Source organism: Lissotriton helveticus, chromosome 10 (assembly GCF_964261635.1).
Source record: "Lissotriton helveticus chromosome 10, aLisHel1.1, whole genome shotgun sequence".
Classification (NCBI taxonomy): domain Eukaryota; kingdom Metazoa; phylum Chordata; class Amphibia; order Caudata; family Salamandridae; genus Lissotriton; species Lissotriton helveticus.
The window spans coordinates 89181417-89195917 of record NC_136071.1 but is presented as its reverse complement, the minus strand read 5'-3'; positions in this window follow the sequence as shown (position 1 = coordinate 89195917).

Here is a 14501-nt window from a genome sequence, read left to right as displayed (position 1 = left end):
CTTGCTCGATTCATGAACCTCGAAACCGTTGTAACCTCGTAACGAATTGTATGTTTTACTAATATCTTTTTCCGATATATATGTATGATAGAGAAGCTTGCCTATGTGTTTTACTAATACGATTAATCCGTGTTTTTAAAAATGGCCGCTGCTTGACTTTCCTCTTCTGCGCATGCGTCAGTCACACTCACGTGACTTCGTGTAGAGATAGTTTTGGAGGGAAAGGGTGCGCATGCGTAATAAGCAATAAGATGGCTATAACGTGGTAAAGCTTTGTGCTGCTGCTCTTGTGAAATTGTTTGTTGCACTCACCAATAATGCATAGTATATTTTTATAATGATGAACCTAAAATGTGAAATCATGACATGTAATACATTCATTTATTTTTATGTACTAATTTGTTTTCGCTTACTTTTCATGTATCCTCGGCACTGAGGGGTGATGGGGGCTTGGGAGTCCATCTTGGAGGGTACTTCTGCGCAGAATCAATCGATGGTGAAGATGGCATTGAAACCAAGCCAAAGAAGGTTGTTGGCAGAGCCTGCATGAGAACATGCACCTTCACCCAGCCAAGGCATCATGATTGTATTCTATTTGTTTCAAATTGTATTCTTTCCATTGTATTCTCTGCGACTTCTCGTGGGAACCCCAATCTTGCTAGGCGGCACCCTAGGATGCTAAGTAGGGCTTGTAATAGTCTGCTCTGATTGGTGTGTTAACCAAATCCTACCTTAGGACCAATCGAAATTGGGGATTCTGACACTTTGCAACATTTGGGGGGTGGTACCCTGTCCCAAAACAGTATATCTACCCTGGGTTCACCTAGGGAAATTGTCCGACTTGTCTGAATAGCTGACCTGTCACTGACCCAACGCACTCAATAGGTGACTTGATACAGAGGTGCTGCGGAGCTCTCTGTCCGAAATTTGACCATAGACTCTGAAGGTTTTACTGAACCTTAAGTGCTGGCGGAGCACTTTCTCTGGGGAATTCGCTGACCCAATCGGGGTCCTGACTGATAGCTGCAGAGAGGGTGGAGCGCAGGCGTTGCTTCCGAACTGCGGGTGCTGGTCGTGTCCTGGTGGTCCTGTCCTGATCCGAATCTGGGTTTCCTGTCCTGTCCTGGGGGTCCATTCTGCACCTGCTGTCCCACTGAGGGTTATCCTTCCTTGAGGGTTTTTCCTGTCCTTAACTGACCCGTGGCCAGGGTTGGTTTTCACACCAGTCTAGGTAAATATCGCTCTGAGTTCTTAAACTGCACCTTTCTATTTTTTCTGTCTTTGCTTCAATAAAGACATACCTTTGCACGTGAATAATTTTCCATGCTTTCTCCTGCAACCATTGCATTTCATAAAGTCATTTGCATTTGATTTCATAGCGTGTTCCTATGTTACCCTACCTTTTAGAAATCATTTTCTGTATTGCAGTTTGCAATTTCCTGTTATGATCTGGGGTTTTCCCTCGTAAACTGACTAAAGTAACTCAGATTTATAGCGTGTTCACTTTGCCCCTTATCTTAGTTATTCCCTTTCCACTTAGCGGGTTCCCTGTTGCACTAGTATTCTTTTGATAAAGCTGTATGACTGCCTTTTACTTGAATTTAAGATAAACTTTCAAAACTTCCAGTTGTCCGTGGTCATTTTATGAAAAGTAAAGATATATGGTGAATAGTATATTTTGCTGCCTTTCCTTTTACAGCTAGCTCCCTGACCCATCGTGGTCATAGGTACCCATAACGGTGGATGGTAAGTTGGGTACACTGGAAAATCGAAAGGGAAACTCACAACTATTGATAGTAGATTGTGTGGTCACCTGATCAATGTATATGATAAAGTAAAGTATATGGGCCCGAAGCCAGAAGTGGCGACATTATTGGTCGGGTGACCCGCGATCTCTAGCAGCGCCATATTTACAAAGTGACGCATCTAGGTAGATGCGTCACTTTGTAAACCCCTGCGCCACATTATACCTGCGCCAGGTATAATGTATGCAAGGGGGGCGTATTGACGCAAAAAGGGTCGTAGAAGTGACGCAGTGAAATCTATGTGATTTCACTGCGCCACTTCTAGGACACAAATGCGTCAATTTCTTACGCCTGCCTCACAGCAGGCGTAAGACTGACGCAGGCCCTTTCACACGGGCTTTCCCCATGTGAAAGGATGCATTGCTGGAGTTGCGTCACTTTTGTGACACACTCTAGCAATGCGTCACTTTTGCGCCATACAGATACGTCAGAAATATTGACGTATCTGCAACTCCTTGCGCCATGATGCGTCATACTGTAAATATGACGCATCATTTGTGTTGCAAGGAGGGCGCAGTGAAAAGTGACGCATCGCTGTTCTCACGCAGTGATGCGTCACTTTTCATAAATAAGGCCCTAAATCATTAGTGTCGTGATCAAGCTACTTTTATTCTGGTCGTTCGTGCTATTTCGTGTTAAATTTTTGACTTGAACGTGGTATTAGGGCATCATTTCTAAAATTTTGCACAAAAAAACGTATTCATAATTCCTCCAATTATGCAAAATGAGGTCATTGGAACAGATATTTCTGCTTGTCCTATTGACCATTCCAACAATTCTGCCATAAAGCCAGAAGTAGCTATATATATGCCCAGGCTTTGGTCCTACCCTGCAGCAGCAGCCCCTGAGAAGACAAAGACAAGCTTTCTGGTCTCTTCCCAGCCCCCCCTGCTCATGATGCTGCTGTTTGTTACTGTTCCTGCTAGCACTCGACTGCATCACGATTCCTGGAACATTATGTAAGGTCGTTTCCAGTAATAATGGCAAGCTCGCAGCCATCACAAGGGCTGGAAGATGCAACGCAGCTCAGTTATTCACGCAGCTCTGAACATGGCTGTCTATCGAGCTGTCAAACTATAATCTTAAATCACTTACATGATTTGTATGTTGTGGAAGTGGTGATTTAAGAAAAGGTCTGGTGTGAGTGGTGTCTTGGCCACAGCAGAGGTATATGTCCCACCAGCGACAGAGTTATATGGATCTTTGACACTGAAACTTTAAGGGAAAGTGCTGCTTTTGTCAGGAAATGCAGCTACATTTGTTAACATCTCAACAGTAAACAGCAGAATATAGCACAATACAACAGCACAAAGCAACTTTACAATCACAACGAAAAGCAGGGCCGGACTGGCCGTAGCGGGCACCAGGCATTTCCCCAGTGGGCCGGAGGGGTGGGGGCTGGTTTTGTCACTGGGGGCCGGTTTTGCAGCAGTGCTGCACTGTTGTCCCCCTGTAACAAAATAAAAGCAGCAGCAGTACTCACAACCAGAGCTTCTCAGTGGCACAACACCCTCTCACCCCCGTGAGGAGGTGGGAGGGGGCCGCCGAGTGGAATTGCCAGGACTAGTTTCTCTTCCCAGTCCGGCCGTGACTAAAACATAATACCAAGGACCACAATACACAACATTAACACAATGCAATAATGCCACCTAAATTACAACGCAATACCAAAGAGGATGATGGACGGAGTGTTGAACAATGCAAGCACTCACCCCCAGTCAACTGATCTGGGTTTAATCCATCCTCATTCTTTAGCTCACTCCGCCACCCTAGTTCAGACATGGCCATATGAAAATCAGTCTGACCCTGTGCCTCATGGAAACAGTCCAGCCCGAACTGCCAAGCCATGCCTTCCATGGACCGGAAAGAAGCATCCTGGGACCGGTTTCTGGCTAATCAGCCGTCATCAGCCAGGCTAGCTTGAATCCAGTGGCATAGTGTGCAAGGGACCCACATCTGGGCATACCCTGCCTACTGAGGGTGAACAAAGCAATACCAAAGGAGATGATGGACGGAATGTTGTTAAAATACAACAGCATAAAAAACAACAGAAAACCACCACAACAACATTCCACACAACAAAAATGCATATACATTCTTTGATATAGCACCTTCGGAAATCTGCTGTCCTAACATGGTGTTTAACTGTGTCTGCAGCAAGCACTAACTTAACTTCTTCCATGCCAGGGGCATCCAACGTCACGGTGGGCATGTGCGTCGGACAGCCGGGGGCTGTCCGATTTGCGCACAAATGGAATTCACCCGGGGACATGTGCGCCGCATTGAAGCGGTTAACTTACTACCAAGGACATGTAGTGGCTCCAGTCAAACATGTTTTGTGATCCGGCTCAGTGTGTTGAATGCAGACTGAAAAAGATCCACACTTGCTGTTGCAATGTAAGATGTAGTGCATCTTTGCATGGAATGTATGCACAGGGAAGGTGTGACACTGGGAGATTGTGTCTCAGAATGGTGGCAAATGCTCTGAGAGTGTCAGATACAAATAGATACCACAGCACTTGAAGAAAAGTCCAATGAGACAAGTATCAGATCCACACATGTAAAGATGCCAGTAGATTGAGTTCAATTTGCTTTATTGTGTTAATATGAAGTGTTCAGCAAAAAGTACATGATGATTTAATACATAGCCACAGCCGACACGTTTCATCACACAAGTGACATCTTCAAGGCTATTGGTAAGGATAAAAATAAGGAAATGGATACATGTAGCAAAAGATCCAAGTAAAAGAACCTGAGTGCGTGATCTCAAGATGATCTCTCACTCCAACGTAGTCTGTGGAACTGAGGTCTTACCACAGCTGGGAAATGCATATGTCCAATAGTGGTTATCAAATTGGTGAATGTGTCATGTGTCATTTCTGGAAACAGTAAGGTCGGAGGTAACTTACGCACAGTCAATGTCGAAGGCAGTTGTGGCGTCTAAGTCCACGTGACAACCAATATGGCCTGGAACACAGGACTCCTGTGACGGCGACTCAAAAAGATACTCTGATGTTTAACATGTGATACACCAGGAGATTGGAGTGTGTCACGAAAAGTAAGTATATTTTAATGCTGGTGAAAAATGTCACCTGATAGGACTATTGTAAAGCAGGCCTTTTGTTCAAACAACAACCGAATATCAAAAACAGCAAGTGTTGAGAGACCTGGTAATCTCTTATGAAGGTAGGAGACCGGTACTCTCATCGTTAGACTAGAGATTTGGTAAGCTCCTGAGTTAGTGTGAACCACCTGGCAGGTGTGGAGTCCAAAGCAACGTTCTGAGAGAGACAGGTGCAGCAGCGGTTGCTACCAGACAGGGGTTGTGGGGTGGGGAGAGGGAGGAAGAGGAATTAAATTAACCCCTTGGCCGCGGCGGTAATTTCGCCGCGGCGCTGGGTGGCAAGGGGGGCCCACGCGGCGCCGACATGCTGATGACGGAACCACTCCGTCACCAGCCACGCCTAAAAAAACGCGCCGTGCAGGCGCGGCGGCTGGGCCGTGATGGAACCACTCCGTCATTAGCACAGCCCACCCGTGGCTGGTGACGGATTGGTTCCATCACCAGCATAGAAGGGGTTAAAAAAAGAACTTAGCTCTGATGGCCGGCCGCCGCCTCTCCTCCGTCCTCGCTTTCTTCCTCATCTTGTCCCGGTCGCCAGCAGGAAGCACCCGGCACACAGGCTCCCCTGAGCCAACCACAACGCAATGCAGCGTTGTGATTGGTCTGAGCACCGTGGATCGGCGCTCAGACTGCAACAGAGAGCTTGTGCACGTTCCTGACCAGGCTTTGTAATGCAGCCTGGTCGAAACATCCAAAGTGCGCATGAACTGTTTGGTCGGCCCAAGAGGGCCGGCCAAACAGTTCATGCACACTTAGGGAGTGCACAGCACTCCTTCCCTGCTCTGGCCAGCCCCGCCCCACCAATGACTGCAATAGGGAAACAAAATGATAATAACAGTATGCTATTATCATTTTATTTTTATTTTTCAGCAGTGGGACGACGCTCCTAGCGGAGGAGCCGCCACTGGTCAGGTGGCATAAGATTTGCAATGTAAAGTCGCTTTGGTATTTGTGTTTTTTTTTTTTATCTGAAACTGTTTAAAAAATGCAGCATTTTATAAGTGACGTTATAGGGGGTAAACAGTCATTATGAGAGCAGTGAAAACAGCAAATGTTTAAACTCAGATCAGCGGTGTTTGGTGATGTTTTAACCCCTTCCATGCTCATGACGGAACGGTTCCCTCATGAGCGTCGGTTGAGCTGTGCTCATGACGGAACCGTTCCGTCACGACCACACCCGTTTTTAAGAATGTTCAGCACAGCGCGAAAATTCGCCCCGCGCTGAACGGGTTAAAGTGCAGAGCATTGCACTAGACAAGCAACCAAAGTTTGCAAACCTCACTCTCTCCATAGTATTTGGAGAGTTGAGTGGTTCTGCCGGATAGCGTCTCTGAAGAGTGGGAAAATACAAATGTCAGGCATCTCACAATTTCATGCATACAACAGAGCAAGGTGTTTTACAGGCCTTTCCATCTATGCACCCAGGATCTGGAAGCAGTTTGTCTTACTCTCCCAAACCTCTGCAACGCTGCTTCAATTTAGGAAGGAGTTGAAGACTCACCTCTTAAAAGAACATCACATCACAATACATTAACAATCCACAACCCACCCACAACTCCTATCATTCTTTGACTTTATGCTTGTCTTTGGTCCCTGACAACGCTTTACTGCTATAGGCTAGGTTCGCGCTATAGAAATATCATGCACATACATACATAAAGGTTACATTACTCACTCAGCTTATGTTCTCAGTCTGCAGCAGTGATTGTCATTTAAACATTAGCTTTAAATATATCATTAACAATGCTAACATTTTGTCACCAAATCTTAATTGTACAGTCTATAAAAATATATGCACACTTTTACTATTAAATGCATGCTTTTCGTCGTAGGAAAATACAGTGAATGGAGGAAGGAAGAAAAGTGAATTAGACATAAAGGCAGAGAGGGAATAAAGGTAGATAATAGTGAGAGATGTATAAAGAGATGCAAGGTAGAGAGAGCTGTGAGAAAAAGAGAGGGGCAAATGAGATGAGACATAAGGAAAGACAGGTCAGATAAAGAGAGTGGTGAGTGAGAGAAGGGAAGAAAGGAAAAGTGTGAAGGGTAGAAAGTGAGATGAGCTGTTGAGATTAAAGAGTTAAAGTAGGGAGACTTAGGTGAGGTACAGAAGGAGTGGGGAGGTTGATATTGTGATAGGAAGAGAGTGAGAGAGATACAGAGGGTGAGAAATAGAGTATGTTGTGTGATAATGAAAGAAGTAGAAAAAGATGTGAGTAATAGCAATGTACAAAGAAGGTGGTAGAGAGAGTGAGGTGAGGTAGGGAGGATAAACTGAAAAAGAGAAGAGGTGCAGAGACAGATGAAGCAGAGAGAAGGTACTGATAGAGAAAATAGAAAGAAAGGTAAAGAAAGACTAAAGTATTGAAGGAACAGTACTAAGAAGTGAGAGAGAGAGAAGAGGTGGAAAAGTCGGGTAGCAAACAAAAGGTGAGAAGTTTGGTAGTGAAAGACAGTGGACATTTATATAGAGAAAAATGAGATGATGAGAAGGATGTGGGACAGAGAGAAATAAGTTGGAGTCAAAGGGGTGGGAAAGTAAAAGGGTTAAAATTGAGGTCAAAAGAGGTTTCATATATAGAGATGGAGAGAGTGACAGAGGTGTGGTAAAGAGAATGAGACGGTTGAGGGAGACTTCAAGCAAATGGAGGAGAGACACAGGATGTGAGATGGAAACAACAGTACGTGCAGAGAGCTAGTTGAGATAGACAGTAGAGTAAGACAGAGGGGTAAGGGGATAGAGATATAGAGGTATGGATAGTGATTGGTGGAGCGATAGAGGTGAGGTCATGAGAGAGAGGTAGACAGAGGTGGGGGGAGACAGGTGTATTGATAGTGAGGTTGGGTAAATCTAGGTGAGGGGGAGAGTTCAAATGGAGTGAGAACTGTGATATGTATATAAAGTTGTAGAGATTGGCAGATAGGTAAAGAGAGAGTGATGAGACAGAAGAGGAGAGGTGATGATTGAAAGAGAAAAAATGTTCATTCTTTTAGTTTAATTGCTACAAAATGCCTCAGAGCATGAGGGTTACGTGCAGGCAGGACAGTGTGTCTGTTTGCCTGAGTGTAGGAGTGTTTGTATGTTTGTTGATCAACATCAAGCTTAATAAACCCCTCTCATTGAAAGCAAAGACTGCACCTCCCATCCATAACATTTGTTAGATTTTAACAGAGAAGAGAATTTAGCTCTAGTTGTTTGTGAGATTGAAATTCATAGATGGGCAAAGGGCCCTCTAACTGTAAACCAACACTGACTCCCCTTTACTAGTAGGCCATTCTTTCAAAATGACCACTTGTAAAGGTTTGAAAATACCACTTCCAGCTCTAGAATGAATTGACTTTGTATAGGGATTACTAACAGAGGGGTATGCAACGTTTACAACGAAATTTTTACAACGCACTACCATTACAACGCAGGTATTACCATGCATACTATTACAACGCATTGCGCTGGGGGGGCGCTCTAGGGTAAGTAATAAGTTTAATTTTCTATCCAACACCTTCCCTAGTGTCCACGGGGACTGGAGTTGGAATAGAAAATTATACTTACCACTATCCAGCACCTCTAAGCGCTATGCGTTGTAACGGTATTCGTTGTAAATACCGCGTTGTAAAGGTATGCGTGGTAAAAGTATGCGTTGTAACGTCATACATCCAACAGAGGCGCACGCTTGGAACCACACAGGCACACGTTGATAACACTGTAAGTGGGTGTACATGGGGGCCTGTATATGTTAGTCTGTCTGCATGTCTGGTAGTGGTGACTATGTATACTGCATGTCGGGCTAAGTACATGGATGCCTTTATGTTTACTGTTCTGTCTGGATGGTGTCTGTGTGCCTGTGCATGGCTGCCCATATGTCTGTTTTTCTGTGTGTGTGAGTGCTGTAATAACTTGTGTCTCTAGAGATGTAATTGTCAGTATGCACTTTTGTGGGCTCTATATGTGTATGGGTTCCCATATCCTGCGTTTTACTATGTAAATGTGTTGTAAAAGCTGGGCCTTGTGGCTTTGTCACACTATTTTCGTTATAGAGCTAGAACAGGTGCAACTGGTGTATTCTTCTTGTCTCTCCTTTCTTACACATTTAAAAAACATAACCGCAAAAGCTTTGTTCAGGGTACACTCACTTCTCATGATTTCGACAAAGCATACATTTATCCTGGGATAGGGGGCCGCAGACTGTAAAAAAGGCTGTGGAGGAAGCTTCAGGAGCGGCAACATGGAAAGACAATCAGGATATGTTGGGAAGGCAGACAGATTAAGAAAGAAGTCCGACTCACAGAGTGATATCTTCTTCCTGCATATCATTCTTTAAATGATCACCTATAGACGGACTCCAAGTCAAGTGTTCTTCGGAGGCTTCATGCAAGATAAGGAGGTAGAATCTAGAGATGTCAGGTGCAGGTCTTAGTCCAACTGGCATAGCATAATGAGTTGAGGCCTGGGCCCCCACCCATCAGCCTGACTGGGGCCCTACTGCTGCTCCACGATGCCCTGCCTCACTATTTTATGATAGGGCAGTCAAAATTATACTAATAGAAGCACAGTGCACATGCCCAGCCCAACCTGTCAACCCTTGCAAACAGTGGCGGCTCCTCGAGGGAGTGCTGCGCGTCGGTGGGACAGGGGAGGGGTAGGGTGGGGGGTAGTAAACTCCGGCATACGGCCGAACGGAGTTAAGTAAATAAATAAATAAAACAAATTACATTGCGCGCGCTGCATTGCAGCGCGCGAAATGTTATTCGTTTTATTTATTTATTTACTTAACTCCGTTCGGCCGTATGCCGGAGTTTACTACCTACCTGCCCTGCTCAACCACCCTGCAGCACTCCCTCGAGGAGCCGCCCACTGCTTGCAACGCTCTTGCAATAAAGCTAAGTTCAGGCTGCGACTATTCAGTGACATTATTTTGTTTAATTTATTTTGTTTGAAAAGCAAATTTTTGGTGTGCTTTTTTGCAAAAAAGCACACCTGGTAAATAGAAAACTGGTGCTGTGGGACTCAAGGTGCCCTGAGAAGGTGTGGGCTCTGGGCAAGGGACAATTCTTCCCATGACTAATCACGTCTCTGACTCACCTATAGGCCCCGGATCCCCCAGCATGCTCCACACCCGCCTACCCACCGAAACAAGCACTTGGGAACAGGTGGGTTTAAAAGGCCATGTTTAATTACACTTCATAAACATGACATGTAAATCGTTTATACATTTCTCAAATTATGAGCAACATCCCTCCTTTATTATCAACTCTTCTTCATCAACTTTATTATACGTTTCAACTTGTATTTATTTTGCTCATAACTTCTTGCTTCCCCCAGCACCAAGGGGCCTTCAGGTTCGCATCCCCCAAGTAACGATGCCCGCGCCAGGTGCAACCCACCTGCGCCCCCCGAGCGATGGGCCCCAGCCCTCGGGTCCTTGTCCGCCATTTCCAGGGCCCCATCTCTCATCCACCACGCTGCTAGGAGGCTCGTACCTGACGCCCTTGCCTCCCCAGCCGGTGGTCTCCATCCCCCTGCGGAGAGCTTACCCTCTCTCCCCTCAGTGCTGGCGTAGGGAGTGCGCAAGGCGGACTCCACTCCATTTTTCCAGTCTATCAGTGTTCAAATGTCTCTTTTCCGCAACGCACCCTCCAAATCACTGCCTCAAGGGACGGGTGGGTGGGAGATTAAAACTAGCTGACTAACGGACAGGGAGTGGGCGATCAGGTCCGGCGCAGGCGGGGAAAGAGGCCGAGTTGACCGTGACCCAGACCTAAATAGGTCATGGCCTCTGCCCCACGCCCCCACCGGACGTGCGTCACCCGCCCCCTGACCCGGAAGTACTTCCCAGGATGGCTGCCCATAGGGCAGCCTCCTGGGACCTAAGAACCAATGGCGGCGCGGTGTGGGCCGGGGGGCCGGGCCCTAAAGGCGGGCTCGTCTAGCCTCGCCCTTGGTATAGGCCCCGGATCCCCCAGCATGCTCCACACCCGCCTACCCACCGAAACAAGCACTTGGGAACAGGTGGGTTTAAAAGGCCATGTTTAATTACACTTCATAAACATGACATGTAAATCGTTTATACATTTCTCAAATTATGAGCAACATCCCTCCTTTATTATCAACTCTTCTTCATCAACTTTATTATACGTTTCAACTTGTATTTATTTTGCTCATAACTTCTTGCTTCCCCCAGCACCAAGGGGCCTTCAGGTTCGCATCCCCCAAGTAACGATGCCCGCGCCAGGTGCAACCCACCTGCGCCCCCCGAGCGATGGGCCCCAGCCATCGGGTCCTTGTCCGCCATTTCCAGGGCCCCACCTCTCATCCACCACGCTGCTAGGAGGCTCGTACCTGACGCCCTTGCCTCCCCAGCCGGTGGTCTCCATCCCCCTGCGGAGAGCTTACCCTCTCTCCCCTCAGTGCTGGCGTAGGGAGTGCGCAAGGCGGACTCCACTCCATTTTTCCAGTCTATCAGTGTTCAGATGTCTCTTTTCCGCCACAAGGGAGACTAGGGCCCTCAGGTCCGTCGCCCTTCCCCCCTGCCGCCAAGTTCAGCACAAATGACCAAATGCCTTGAATCCAAGCATCCATACCAATGTCCGACAGATGCACCCCATCCTGGTGAAACATTTCAGATCCCGAGATCATCCTGTGCGGGAGATGTAGCAAGCGGCCCTTTCCTGAGCACATCTTTGCCAATTCTCCGTTGAGACGCCTCACAGACACATTCACCGGGTACGGCCGGATCCCATTGCCCCACCATCGTCGTGGGATCATGCATGACCATGCTATCCTGGCATGGGGGAAGGTTCGCCCCAGCCAAGCAAATTCTGTCAGTAGTGCCTCTTTGACTGCGAGGCGGCCCCTGTCGACCATGTCGTTGCCGCCCAAGTGTAAGATGACCAATGCGGGAGACTGCCTCTCGCGCCCCTTGATGTCTTCCACCAACCGCCGCAGGTGCCGAATCCGCATTCCTCCCACACCATGCCACAAAAACTCCGTCCCTTCCAGCCCGGGTGGCTTCCGCACTCGCCGTTGCCGCAGTCGCACCGCTGCCCGTCGAACGAACGAGTGTCCCAATACCCACACCACCTTCCCTGGCATACTAGTAATCGGAGAGGAAATAGAAAAGTCAGACATGGGCATGGCAATACACGACGTCATAGCAATTCGGGCCTTACATATCGTTTAAAGCAGTCGGACGACCAACGGCCCACCTTCTTCACAGCCTTGGAAGAAAACCCTGCCCCTGCCGCCAATGTGGCAGCGCCTATCCTGAATGAATGGGACGAATAACCCGAATCCCCAAGGCCCAGGTCACCCAGAGCCACCCGAAGTACAGCCTTGAATTGGTATTGCGAGACACACTCACCCCCCTCATGAATGAACAAGGCCTGACTCTTCTCCCCAGGGCGGATGGCCAGGTATGCCTGCATACAGGCTACCGGGCACACGGGCGCATCAGGCGCAGGGCCCAACTGGATCCAGGCCCCTTTTCCCAGCTGGTCGGTCTTAGACTTTCTGAGGAATACCTCCATGGTCCCTGCTCTAAGATTGAGATCCCTGAACTGCAGCCCCCCATTATGATCATTGCGAGAGGACCCCACTATCTCCCCCAGACGAAACGCCCCATAAAAGGCTAACGAGAAGACTGCAGAGAATAAAGTGCTCTCAAAGGCAGAGGTGCACCGTCTAGGGAGGGCGTCTAGCATACTCTTCAAAGTCCCCACGTCCAAGGGCCGTCTACTGTCTCGCTTAGGGCCTTCCCTCCTAGCCCACCCAGTCAATGCTCTCTTGACTACATAAGACATCCCCGGATCATACAAGCCCGCCAATCTGGCAAAGAATCCCACAGAAGTGACGTGCGTTCTGGCATAAGAGAGTGACCTGCCCTGGTCACAGATGTGCTGAAGAAAGTGAAACATAGCTTGATCAGAATGCCAACATGAGAAACCCGCCTCTTGCACTAATGTCCTGTAATACAAAAAACTCTGCTGATACGTTTTCCGAGTGCGGTCACTCAATGAGGCACCTACCAGCCCCGCTAAAGCGGGGCTCCAATCCTCCACAGTGATGGTGGGAACACCGTCCTCTGATCCTCCGCTCCAGGATGGAACCTCCGAAATTCCTGCAGCTTGGAACGAGACAAAGCATCAGCAGCATGATTGTCGACCCCTGGAATGTGTGCTGCCTTAAACGTTAAATTCAACCTCAAACATGCCAACACCAACTGTTTCAACAATCTCAGCACATTCTTACACGTGGCCCCCTGTCGGTTAATGGCTTCAACCACAGACATGTTGTCTGACCAAAATATCACTGATCTGTTCCTGAAGTGCTCTGCCCAAACAGACACCGCCACCAGTATGGGAAACAACTCCAAAAAGGCTACATTTCTTGTCAAACCTGTTTTGTGCCACTCTTCCGGCCACTCCGCCCCGCACCACTTAGGCCCGAGGATAGCCCCAAAGCCAACGCTGCCTGCCGCATCCGTAAATAATCCCAACTCAGAGTTGGACACCGGGGCGGACGGCCAGACAACTGTGCCATTGAAATTCGCTAAGAAATCTCGCCACACTCTCAAATCTCCCTTCACCTCGGCCCGTAGGCGCACTCTGTGGTGCTTCTGCGTTAGGCCCACCATCGCCCTAGCAATAGATCTAGAAAAGGGGCGACCCATGGGGATGATCCTGAGGGCGAAGTTTAGCTGTCCAACCACAACCTGAAGCTGGTGTAAAGTCACCTTTGTACAAGCCAAGACCGCATCAATGGCGTGGGAAAAAGCCTTCACTTTGTCTTGTGGTAACCTGCATTCCCCCGCCACCGTGTCAATTTCAATCCCCAGAAAAGTCATGCATGTATCGGGGCCCACTGTCTTGCCCGGGGCCAACGGAATATTAAATTCCCTGAACAAGGCCACCAGTTGGTCCAACGCCTGATTACAAGCTGTTGAGGCGGCTGGTCCCATGACCATGAAGTCATCTAAATAATGCACAACCTCCCTGCACCCTGTCTTATGAGAAAACAACCATTGGAGCATGCAACTAAAGGTCTCAAAATACTTGCAGGAGACAGCACAACCCATGGGCATACACTTATCATAGTAAAACTGTTGGTTCAGTTGGAATCCCAACAGGTGATAATCCTCCGGGTGAACAGGCAACAGGCGAAAAGCGGATTCTATGTCTGTCTTGGCCATGATGGCGCCAGGCCCTAGTGACCTCACTTTATTCAAAGCTACGTCGAAGGACGAGTAAGATACTGAACACAAAGTTGGGTCGATAGCATCGTTCACAGACTCTCCCTTGGGGGCAGATAAGTTATGGATCATCCTGAATTGCCCCGGTTCCTTCTTCGGTACTACCCCTAGAGGTGAGCAGACAAAGCCTGGAAGCGGGGGGGCCCCGAACGGGCCCGCTACACGCCCCGCACTAAGCTCCTTCCTTACCTTCAACTCAACCACCGCAGGCATCGCCCTGGCAGATAAAAGATTATTGCAAAACCGAACCGGGGGGACCCCAAGTGCTGGAATGCGAAACCCCTCTGAGAACCCTGAGTACAAGAGTTTGGCTGCTGACCGGTCTGG